Source organism: Mus musculus, chromosome 11, assembly GCF_000001635.26.
Source record: "Mus musculus strain C57BL/6J chromosome 11, GRCm38.p6 C57BL/6J".
Lineage (NCBI taxonomy): Eukaryota > Metazoa > Chordata > Mammalia > Rodentia > Muridae > Mus > Mus musculus.
In genome coordinates this window covers 66,544,442-66,556,572 of record NC_000077.6, presented here as the reverse complement: position 1 = coordinate 66,556,572, position 12,131 = coordinate 66,544,442, and the positions used below count along the sequence as shown (strand labels likewise).

The 12,131-nt window shown below is 42.1% G+C and overlaps 1 long non-coding RNA gene across 1 annotated transcript; it reads right to left on the bottom strand.

The window, feature by feature from the left end:
- Positions 1-260: 260 nt before the first annotated feature.
- Positions 261-9,624, bottom strand: Gm40028. Its single transcript, XR_879950.3, has 3 exons — positions 6,639-9,624; positions 3,272-3,370; positions 261-1,656 (listed from the first exon to the last, which is right to left on the bottom strand). It is a non-coding gene; the product is annotated as a predicted gene, 40028 (long non-coding RNA).
- Positions 9,625-12,131: the final 2,507 nt, after the last annotated feature.

Sequence of the window (12,131 nt, the reverse complement as noted above, 5' to 3'; positions counted from 1 at the left end):
CCCCCCTTTCATCTTTGAAAAGTCCCAAGCTTGGCTTTGGTGCTCTGACTGTTATGTATTCTACTTCATCTTTGTCCATTAGGTAAAATCAGACGTACTCCAGAATTTAAGAGTTATTAGTGGTACCTATCCACCTCTCATGACCTTGCGCATGTACCTGTGACTATATATGTACATACATGTGTTTTGTGAGTGAGTGTGTGTGTGTGTGTGTGTGTGTGTGTATGTATGTGTGTGTGTGTGTGTGTGTGTGTGTGTGTGTGTGTGTGAGAGAGAGAGAGAGAGAGAGAGAGAGATTGAGATTCAGGTAATTCTGGGAAAATTTGAAGTGAAAGTATAGGCTCAGCTCAGACTGCTGCCATTTTGAATCAGAAGCCTGTTAAATTCTGAAACAGAACACAATGGTAAAAAGGATTGCTGTGCATTTGTTCATTTCATTTTATTTCCATCTTCATTTTAGATAGTGTTAGGAGCACTGAGAAAACAAAGACTGTCTCTCATCTACTAATATTTTATAAAAATAATTATTTAGGGGAATTCATCCAGTAAGTGTACTGCAATGAAAATTTCTAGGAGAAAGCGTTACATTTTCTAAAAAAAGTTGAATCTGGCCCTGATTCTCACAGACTTGAGTAGCAGAAGAGACACCATCATATAGTGGGAGGGAACTATAACATATGGTTTTTCCATTAGCATGAAAAGTTCTAGAGCTAAGTCTTCAATGAAGAATTTGTGTTGCATAGTGTAGGCCCTTTGAGTAAAAGAAGAAAAAGCTAGTATATTAGCTGTCTTTTTGCTTGAATATATTGAAGACAAGAGATATATCTTTGGAATGTGAAAGGAACTGGGCAAGGGCCCCTACCTGGCTCTAGACTCAGTTCAAAGGCCCCAGCTAGTATCGAGAGGTGTCAGCAAATGACCTGATGTGACTTCTGGGAGAGCTGAGACTTTCATTAGCTCTGGCTGCTTGTCACGCTTGTCAGAGTTCCCTCACAGATGCAAATAGCTCTGATTTAGAGTGTAGGGGCTTAATTGGTTCTTTTTCTATTTTTAATGCATCAATGCTCTGGTCTCTAAAGTCCTGGCTAAGGTTTGATGGAAGGGCATTCAGACCAAGTAGAAAAAATGATCAAGACTGACAATGTAAAAGCAAGAGGTCAGACGGCTTTGACAGGACCAGACATAGTCCAGTTCCTGAGAGGGTCAAAATGTTGCTCTCTCTTTAAACTGATGTGTATTAGTTGATCTATTAACTCAGAAGAACACTTGGCTATACCAGTAGTTAAGCAGTCAAGGAAGGCCATGCCATAGGCACTAGGGACCCAATGTTCACTTCGGGATAATTGAATTTTGGCCGGAATCTTAGACATTCCATGTAGAAAGGACAAAGTTACATAATTCACACATCTACTTTTTATAGAAGGCCCTGGAGCTTTACTGTTGTTTTTGCTAATATTCAGATGAGCTTCTTAGATGTTTTCTTCTCGAGCAGGTCAACAAGTTGTTCCTTCCAATTCACACATGTTCCTTTCTGGGTTCCATTCTCTGGCCTTGTATTGTTTTTAGTGATGGCTCAGTGGCCATGTTGGGCTGTTGTCTGGCATGGAACTTTCCTTGGACCTGCCTCTCACTCTTCCCATGTAATCTCCTGACTTTCTGAAGAAAAGAACAACAAAACAGGAGTCAGAGATGGCTTAAGAAAGAACACAGCTGCATTTCCTTCCCCCAAAATCAATAGAGCTTGGGAGAACACCATTGTTAAAATCTTTTAAGACTCCTGTATAGATAGATTCGCCACAATTTCCTTCTAACTTTTCTTTTAGAGCAGATATTTTCAAACTTGAATAGATTCATGAAATTACCTTGGGAAATCAATTAAAAAATCAGATGAGAAATTCTGATTCATGGTTCCAGAGAAAGGGCTGGAAATGGCATTTTTTAATAAGGACACCCCACCCACCCACACATTAGCAAATGTTGATGCAGGTGGAACACTGACTCCATGCTGAGAAATGATAAGAACACATTAAATAGAGTAAGCTTTGCACAGCATGCAAAGTTGGACGCACTTATTTAATATGAGGAAGGTCTTCTGAAGGAAATGCTGTGCACCTATTCTTTTATAGAGGTCAGGAGCAAGGACCTTCCCATCAAAAGAGAATGAGGTAGATACTGAGAAGAAGTTCAAATTAAGTCATCATTGGAAGTTCCACGTAGACTCGACATAAGGAGAGTCTAGAGAATAGATGGGTATGCTCAAGAATAATCCTTGAGAGGCTGATGGGATGGGTAATAGTACCTGCTGCCAAGCCTGAGGGCTGAGTTTAATCCCAGGGACCCTCATGGTAGAAGAGAATGGACTACTGCACGTTTTCCTCAGATATTGACCCATATACCATAGCACTGAACACATGCATGCATGTACACACTCACACACACACTCACACACACACACACACACACACACACACACACACACACTCACACACACGAACACACAATGAATAAATGTAATCAAACATATAAAGGAAACAACTTTTAGTCCTTGGGATAAACAATTTCACGAGAGACACCTAAGAGCCAGGAAGAAAGACAATTACCTCAAAAGAAAGGTTTATAGAGGACATTTAGTTCAGCCATCAAATTTGTTCTTAGGAGAAAACATTCCAGGAAATGAACATGAGAAAGAGTCAGCTGAGATGTGTTATGTCAAGATGGTTTTATCCTAACTTTCAGGTCTGATCAATGACTACGGCTCCCAGGGGGCAGTTTGTTAAGAAAGATTGTCAATTCATTTCTAAGCTTAGCAGAAGAGTAAATAAACATGGATTGATTAGCTATCACTGCTTTGGGCAAGCAGAAGGACAATCAGGTGTGTCCTTCCTTACCATCTCTATTTATAATATTCCTGGGGTTTCACCATATCAGGAAGAATCAATCACCTCCATGTCTCTCTCTGTCTCTCTCTCCTTCCCTCCCCCGCCTTTTGTTTGTTTGTTTTTTTTTCAATCTCTGCATAAGAGAATTGGCTCGAGAACAATCATTGAGATTGTGTTTCCATTGTTAAAGATGGCAGCCATGCTAAGAAACTATCAAGTGTTATCTGGTAGACATCTAGACCCTCTGTCCTCATCCACTGTCCTTCACCAGACTCTTCCAGCATGGCCTTCCATCCTCCCTCATTCTCTCAATTCTATGAAGAAACACATGTAAGCTGGTCACTTTGAGTGATCTTTCAAGTCCTTAATTACTAGGCATTGCCCGTTCTTACCCCAGTGATCTCCTGGTTTCAAAACATAAAAATGAGCTGTATTTCATGAGTGGGTGGTTGAGTATGGTTTTCTTCAAAGAGCAGCCTCCTTTAAGGTACCTATTTGAAAAAAATAAAGTACATATAATTGAGAGGCTAATTGCCAATCAATCAAATCTCTTCATTCAAGGGAGTACCTGTCAGCACTTTGCAGACCTCATTTGAGTTAAGGCATATATATGTGAAAGAAATATAAATATAATATATGATGTTTTTAAGGAAATATATGTTGAATGTCCTCAATAATTAGATTTTCTTTCTCTTCAGTTCTGCTTCATCTTCTTCAACTGCAATCAATACATGTTTTACTTAGGGTTACTACTCCTGTGATGAAACATCATGACCAAAACCAAGCAACTCGGGGAGGAAAGGGTTTATTCAGCTTATGTTTCCACATCACGGTTCATCATCAAAAGAAGTCAGGACAGTAACTCAACCACGGAGCTGATGTAGAGGCCATGAAGGTGTGCTTCTTACTCCTCATGGCTTGCTCAGCCTGCTGTAGAATCCAGGTCCACCAGCCCAGGGATGGCACCACCTATAATGGGCTGGGCCCTTGCCCATCCATCACTAATTATGAAAATGCCCTACAGGCTTGCCTACAGCCTGATCTTATGGAGGCACTTTCACATTTGAGGCTTTCTCCTCTCTGATGACATTCATTAGCTTGTATCAAGTTGACATAAAACTAGCCAGTACTACATGTTTGTTTGCTTTTTTTGTTCTCCCTTCCCCACCCCCTCCCCCAAAACACTTTTCTTTTCCTAACAGTCCCTAGTCTTTCAGGCTGTTCTGGAAATGCGGACCCCACCCATTTTAACAAGTTGTGCATTTGCGAAGCTTGGCTGTAGCAATTGGCTCATTCAGCCTTAGTCAATCCAGTTACAGGGACACTTTGAACTTTTGCTGGGAACAAATATAGCCAGTGTCTTGTTGGAACCATCTAAGCCCTTGAAACTTCTGCAAGGCATATTGGAATGAAGAGTCGGACTTAGGGAAAACAACCTTTTTTTGATGAACTGCTACAAAAAGAAAGAGAAATCCACATCCAAGACCACCTGTGGAGTTTTCAGGCAAATGAGTCAGTAAATTTCTCTACTGCTGAATCCAGTCTTAGTCAGTTCCTTCCTCCTCTTTGGAGTGCAAGCTGCAGCACCTCGTCTCATCTGAACTGGGAAAACCCATTGCATCAGCACTGCATTGTTCCCTATGACTCAAGTTCTCCTTTCCCTGTTTTCTCTTGAGTGAGACTTTAGAAAGCAGGGCTGTGGACACCTGAGAATGACTGCTGGCAATCTTCCTCTTAGTTCCTGGAGAATCATCTGCATCTTCTGAATCAACACTATTTATAGAATGAGAACAGGAAGGGAATGAGAGAGAGAAAGAGAGAGGGAGGGGTTGTAGATGGAGATGTTTGTGTACTATGGGGAAGAATTAATTATGCAAAATAGTGAGATATGTGGAGACAAGCATCAGTTTGTCATCCTGGAAGCTGAGCTTCCTAAACCTTAGTTTGCAATAAATTGAGTCATTTTTTAAATATATTAAGCAAGTAAGCTGAAACTCTAGTTAGGATTTGTGTGTTTAACCTGCCGCCTGTACAGACACTTTCTGTGAACCACCTGGGCCACAGTTTATTCTCCCTTCTTTGAATACAAGCTAGCATTGCCGCTGTCCACTTATACCAAAGTAACTGCATAGTTGCTCAAAGAATAAGTGGAGGATAAAATGGCGCCACTGATTTTTACACATGAGAAGGGGATGCAGAGAGGAGTCTACCCAGCTAGCTTTATAGAGAGAAATTGAAAATGGATGTGATAACCTTCCATGTAATGTAACCTTAGGAACTCCATTTGCAGTCGAAGGAGAAAACATAGCAGGATCTCCCATGACAGTGTAGGAAAGAGGCTCTTCAAAGGGCAAGAGGCATAAAATGTTTTACAAGAGAATGGATGGGGTAGGCAGCAGTATGCTGGTTGGCAATCTCCCTTGCTCACTTTAGTGATGTCATTGCTTAGACACTGTGGTCAAGGCTCAGATTCAGGGCAGAGGTTCGGCTGTGGCTTTGTAGCATCTGATGCATCCAGAGGAACTACAAAGGCACCAGTTGATCTAGGCTTGTCTTGCAGAGAGGATAAAGCAACCCTTGAGCTTTGGAAGCACCTTTTCTTGGAATTGCCCCAGGCTGCTTGGACACTCTATTGGTAAGTTAAAAAACAGGAGGTATCTCATAAATGCATTTAGTGAAATCAGGTCATATAGGAATAACTTCGCATTAAAAACGAAATATCAGTCAGGGCATAAACATGTCCTTTGGGTTTTCTTATCAACATAGTACTGAGGCAGGTGCCACCACCAGACACTGGGTGACTGTGTCACCTTCTACTTGTCCCCATGCACTTCCCTAATGATCATCTCACACACACACCCCAACTCCCATCGCATGTAATGACAATGGCTCAGCTTGCTTTCAATTTTGAGGATACAGAATGGGTTTTTCTTAAATTTTAGTGTCTCTCCTTTTAAAAATATCACTTTTTAATTGAATTTTTATTTGGTGGTGGTAAAGATCAAAGCCAGAGCCTTGTGCACCATGACACTGAGTATACACCCTCAGCCTAGTCATTTGTCTTTTGGTGGGTGTATCATTAAGATGCAGAGCTTAACATCTAAATATCAATATACCATGTACATAGACAAAAATGGTCTCCCTGATACTCTCAACTCACATCACAAAAGTTCTCTCCAAAACCATACCAAGTGATTTTCTACATTCTTCTAAAATTTAATTAGTATTATTGTGTATGTGTATGCTCTGTGTGTGTGTGTGTGTGTGTGTGTGTGTGTGTGTGTGTGTGTGCTCACACTCCAAGGTATACTATCAGAGGCCAGTTTGAGGAATCAGTTTTCTCCTTCCAACTTCATGAAGCCTTTAGGGATCAAACACAGGTATCAGGCGCGAATTATCAGGTGGTATCACCTTTGCCTCCTGAGCCATTTCTTTAAAAATGTATTTACTATTGTCGTGTGTGTGTGTGTGTGTGTGTGTGTGTGTGCTCGTGCGTGCACATTTGTGTTTGTGCACACATACCTGTGTGTTCTCATGTTTGTGTTTGTACACATATACATGTGTATTCTCTCCTTCCACCTTGACATGGGTTTCAGGGAATGGACTCAGATCACCAGGTTTGCTAAGCAAGTGCCCATGCCCACTGAGCCATCTCAGTGGCCCCATTTCTGCCTACACTTTAAGCATTACAGGCAGGGAAAGGACATGTATCTTTCCATCATCATCCAAGCAGTAGCAGATGATGCATGTTATACTAACCTTGGCTCTTCTCATCCCTGTTCATGGAGATAAGTTCATATCCACTTCTAAAAAGCTTTCTTACGCTTTTATGGCATTATTTCTTCAAAGACTCTCCAAAGGATCTGCACACACATTGTTGATCTTCCTGTTCCATCCAGTGCCTCCATAAATAATCTCATCCATGTGCCACTCTGCATGCGTATGACTTTACATGAAGAATACACTGGCAGAAATGGAGCTGCTGAGTCGACAGAAAGTGCATGCTTGTGATTCTGAGAGATGTCTCCCTGTTCTCCATATGAAGTTAAGCCCTTTGAATTCTACCCATCTGCCTCTCCCCCTGCATAGCCACCAGGATGGGGCTCTTTTTGATTATTGTCAGTTTGAGTACTTACAAAAAGAGTTATGATAGTGGGGGATACAACTTAGTGGTGGAAAACTTGCCCAGCATGCAAATGGCCCTGAGTTCTATCCTCAGGACTGAATAGAGGGAAAGAAATGGGAAGGGAGGGGGTGGGGGGCAAGGAGAGGGAAGGAAGGGATACAGCATATGATGGTATGGTTTCAGTTTCCACTTATAACTGAAATCTATATCTGAACATGTGGGGTTTAAGTCATCTCATCCTTTTCAATGAGCAGTCTTTCATCTATGTCTGTCCTAAATGTGAGGCAGGAGCTCCCCAGGTATCAGAAAAGATAACACATCATCTGGAGGGAACCACAGGTCTTTTGTCAGTTTGCTGTTTGTCTTTGACCTGACTCTGTAGGCCATCCCTCCCATTCAGAACTTGTATTGTTAATTTTCTTTACCTAAAATCTCAACAATCTCTTCTAGGAAATGTTGGTCCCGTACTTGTGGGGACATAATTCTGAATCCTGTTCACTCTACTTTTCTCGAAGTCTAACAGCAGCATCACTAGCACAAAATTTGCATCGATCGATAGGCTCTGTCAACATCCAGCAGGTACCACTAGCTTGGAGCAAGCATATGCTGTGTGCCCTGAGTTCTGAGTATGGTCAGGTGTGGCTCTTTATATCTACTGCCACAGAAACAGTAGAGCAGGATCACCACCAGGGTCCCTTACACTGTCCTCTAACAAAAACAGTCACTTTCTTCCTACTCGACTTTCAACCCCCAAACCCTGGCAACCATGAGTCTGTTCTCTACCCTTATCCCTTTGTTATTTCAAGAAACATTATGGAAATAGAAAATAGTGCTATGGCTTGGAAGAGTGTACCTCAAAGGTCCATTTGTAAAACTTGATCCCCAGGGTAGAGGCATTAGGAGGTACTATGGGGCTTTAAGACTTATACCTAGTGGGAGGTCTTTATGTTTTTTTAGGGTGTGCCCTCAAAGGGAACCACATGACCCTCACCCATTCTCCCTACTCCTTTTCTCCTTCATCTATCTTCATGTCTCTTCTTTTTTTCTTGCACCTTCTCTTTCTTCCTTCTACCTTGTAATGTGACCCCCTCACTCCACTGGGTGCTCCGACCAGGTTGTCCAAACTTGTAATCAAGCCTTCCAAGAGACCTTTGAAGTCCAAGAGACCTTTCCTCTGTAAGTGAATGGTCTCAGGCACTTTGTTGTAGTAAGTCGAGGCTGACAGATACATGAAGCATTTTGGGGTTTGGCTTTCTTTCTCAGTGTTATAAGATGCATGTATGTCCCTGCGTAGCTGTTCATTATTGAAAGACTTTTTCTTTTCCTAATTTTGGGTTTTTAACAAGTAAAGCATGCTCATGTCTGAATGCAAAACCCTGCTCTTATTTCTCAGGGGACACATGTCTGAGAGTACAGGTACTGAGTCATGAACTCACATCATCTACTTTTCTAAGAAACAGACAGAGTTTTCCAGAATGGCTGCACCTTTTATATTCCCACTGACAGAACAGGAGTGACTCCATTTCTGTGTCCTCTCATGGGCACTCGGAGAAGCCACTGTTCTTCATTTTAGCCATTCTGATGGGAGTAGACCGGTTTCTCGTTATCATTTCAGGTTTCCCTTCCCTCCTGACCACAGCTTGCTATTCAACACATTTTCGTAAGCCTGTGTTTCATCTCTGTAGCACCCGTTAGTTAGATGGGCTTTTTGTTCATTGTCTCTTCCTGCTCCTGCTTCTCCTTTGCCTTCTTTGTTTTTAAAAAATATTCACTCTTGACCTTTCTTTCTTTATTCTAAATAATAGCCTTTGGTTAGACATGTAGTTTTAAAATATAATCTTCCAGCCTGTAGCTTTTTGTTCTAGTTTCTTAACAGTTGTTTGTAGAGAATAGAAGTTAATTTTTATGAAGTCCAAATGAGCTAAGCTTTACTTTGTTCAGGAGAAAACAAGGAACATAGTATACATACTGTTTAAGCATGTCAGCTGCAAAGGTGTTCTCTGAACACGGGAAAGGTGGCTTACAAATAGAACATTAGACTATAATATTCTTAATCACTTTACAGAATAAGGGCAGTAAAAACTTGTACTAGGAAAGTGATTTAATTAAACACAGTGAAGTATTCAGCTGCTAGGAGTTTGGTTCATAGACCTTTCTGTTCCCCCAGAGTGATTCTGTTTCTCTGTGTGCTTTTGGGCAATGGCTTGTAATCTGTAATCATACAAGCCATAGAAGTCTTTTATCACTTAAGTGACAAGTGGAAGATTTCCCTAGCTTCCATCCAATGACATTTTTCAAAAACCACCTTTGGGCCCATATACCACTTTGAATATCTTTTTATGTAGTTCTTAAACTCTTGCATTAAAAAATTGCTTATATTTATAGGTAAAGTGTGTGTATGTGTTTGTGAATATGTGCATACTTGTGGATGCCAAAGGAGACCAAAGAGAAGATCCCCCTGGGACTGGAATTATTGGTGGGTTCAAGCCAATAATGTGGGTCTTCTTTGAGAAGAGCAAGTGCTCTTAGACCTCTTAACTGTGGAGCCATCTATCCAGCCTCACATTAAAGGTCTTATGATGTGTTGTGGCAAACATGGACTTTTTTCCAAAACTTATTTTTAATGATGGTTCTTAAATGATTTAACCTACTCTTTAGCCCACCACCCACCAGAGGTAGTGGAAAAGAAAGGATACAGGGAAGTGGACCTATTTAGAAAGGTTCTTTAGAGCAACTCCTGTTTGTGTTGTCTGGAAATTGGCAGTTCAGTTCACACGTTAGTAGTGGCAGCTCGATCTACTTGCAAACGTTTCATGGATACACCAGCAATCCATTTCACTAGAGTCGGCATAGCAAACATGAATCAGCAGTGGTGGCACTACCTAGCAGAGACAGTCAGTCCCCAGCCTCAGCACCAGTCAGCAGAAAGGATGAGGAGGGACCAGGAGAAGTTCTCAGCTGTGCCTCTCTCAGAGAAGCGAAGATCAGCAGAAACGAGACCCACAAGTGTTGCACAGCTAGCCCTATAGGCAAGCCTAGCTTAGCCTCTGTCACTGTCTGTTGTGTCCTATTTACACACTCCAAATATCACGTGTCCTCTACATGTCTTGCCTCGGCTGACAACATTCTGCAAATCAGCTGGAGCCCACGGAAGCAGCAAGAAACTGCAGCACACCACCAGAAGTTTTTGTTGCATTTCTCCCTATGGAGTCCCGACAAATGCAGTTCAACTCTGCTATGTAAGGCAGACCAATACATGTGTGTTGTTAGCAAAGAATCCTTCATCACATGTCCCTTCCTGTGCTTGCTTTAGCAGAACACGCTTTTGCCTGTGTCTGCTTCAGCTAAAGGTTCCTTCAAGAGTCTGCCTTAGTCTATTACCTATGTCCACTTTAGGAAAACACTCCTTCACATGTTTGCCCCAGCAAAACACCATCCAATACAAAGAACCCTTAAGTTTCCACTTCAGGCCATCAGGCCAGTTTGGTGCCTGTCTCAGCTCAAATGCTATGGATAGAAAGGGGCTGTGTTTTGAGATCCATGCATGGGTTTGTCACTTGTGATTTTAAAACTCTGTTGATGAAGAGACCAACATGTGGACCAGGATAATCTTGCATCCTTTGTGCTGTCTGGAGACCTTAGTGGAGTCCTGAACCTGCTTGCTGTTCTCCTCAGCTACGGCCCTGTGATCAAGGTTTAACATTGCTCCTTTTGTTTCTAGACTGATCTAAGTTGGCTCTTGCCTCAGGAGGGAAGCCAGTCTCCGAAGTCGAAGTCCTTGCTTCTCCATGCCTGGGATCTGAGAAGACTGTGTAGGAGGTAGCTTCTTGGAACATAATGCTCCCCTCACGGCCATGGTTATTAAGTTAGCTCTTGCAGAAGCAGGCTGCCTACTTAGCTGATCCTGGAAGACAGGCAGGCAGACGGTGGTCTCTGTGAGCCATCTCAAGCTCCTTTCCTCACTACCACTGGTAATAGCTGTACAAGGAGCCTTGTCAGGAAACACACAGGATACTTACTCTTCCCTGAAACAAGAATGACAAAGGACGAGTAGATTTTAGGGCTTGGCTTTCAGCTAAGCTACCCTGCAAAGTTGGAATACCCAATACACAGAGAGGCAGTTGTCAAAAATGCCAGCCAGAAGGCCCAGGGAGTGTGGTGCTCTTAGAGAAGCAAGGGCCAAGAATGTCAGTAGCTCCTTCTAGCAGGAGGATGTGAGAGGAAATATGACTTCCATTACATATGCATGGTGGCATCAGATGGAAATTCATGGGTCCTTTGGTCCTATTTCTGTGATAAAAGGGAAAAATTCAAGCAGGAGTTACTAAGAGGAGATACTAATACTGTCTGTCTGTCTACCCACCTGCCTGTTTGTTTGCCTGTCTGTCTCCCTCCCTCCCCATTCCTTTTTCTTCTCTCCCCAAGGAAATTAGACATACTCTTATTCTTAAGTAAGAACTAAGACACTCACAGGATCAATATCATGACATGACTAACTGTATACATGGCAACTGATGTTTTGCCATAGTCTTCATTGTCTAGAGCCAGACCATCATTTCTTCAAAGCAAAATTAGAGGTAGCTGAGGAAAAGGTGGACTTGTGGCTTTGTACAAGGAAGTTAAACTCTAGCTCACCTTTTCACAGTTTCTGTAACTTTTCGTCTCTCAGAGATGGCTGCCTGGTTTTACAAATCCCTCCCCTTGTTTCAAAATTGGTAGGGTGCATGCAGGGTGTCCAGGACCAAGTTCTTAGCACTAAGGAGATTTATTTGCTCCAGAGAGATGAAGGGCAGGGAATAAGAGACAAATTCAAGAGATAGAGGAAAAGGGAGAAGAGGAAGGGAACATGGGAGAGGAGGCAAGGGTATTTGTTCTGTGGGGGAAGAAAGGATTGCCACTGGATAAAGCAGAGACAGATGTAGCCCACAGGCAAATGAAGGTTTATAAAAGTAAATTGGGAAACCAGTGTTAGTTGGATGAGCTAAAAGGGGACTCAATACTTTGAGTACTTTGCTGGACTTCAATGCTTTGATAGCTGGACCTTGGTAGTCAGCCTCAGGAGGAAAAAGTGGCTGAATAAGGGAACGGACTTTGATGTAATCTAATGTTTTGTTTGTTTGTTTGTT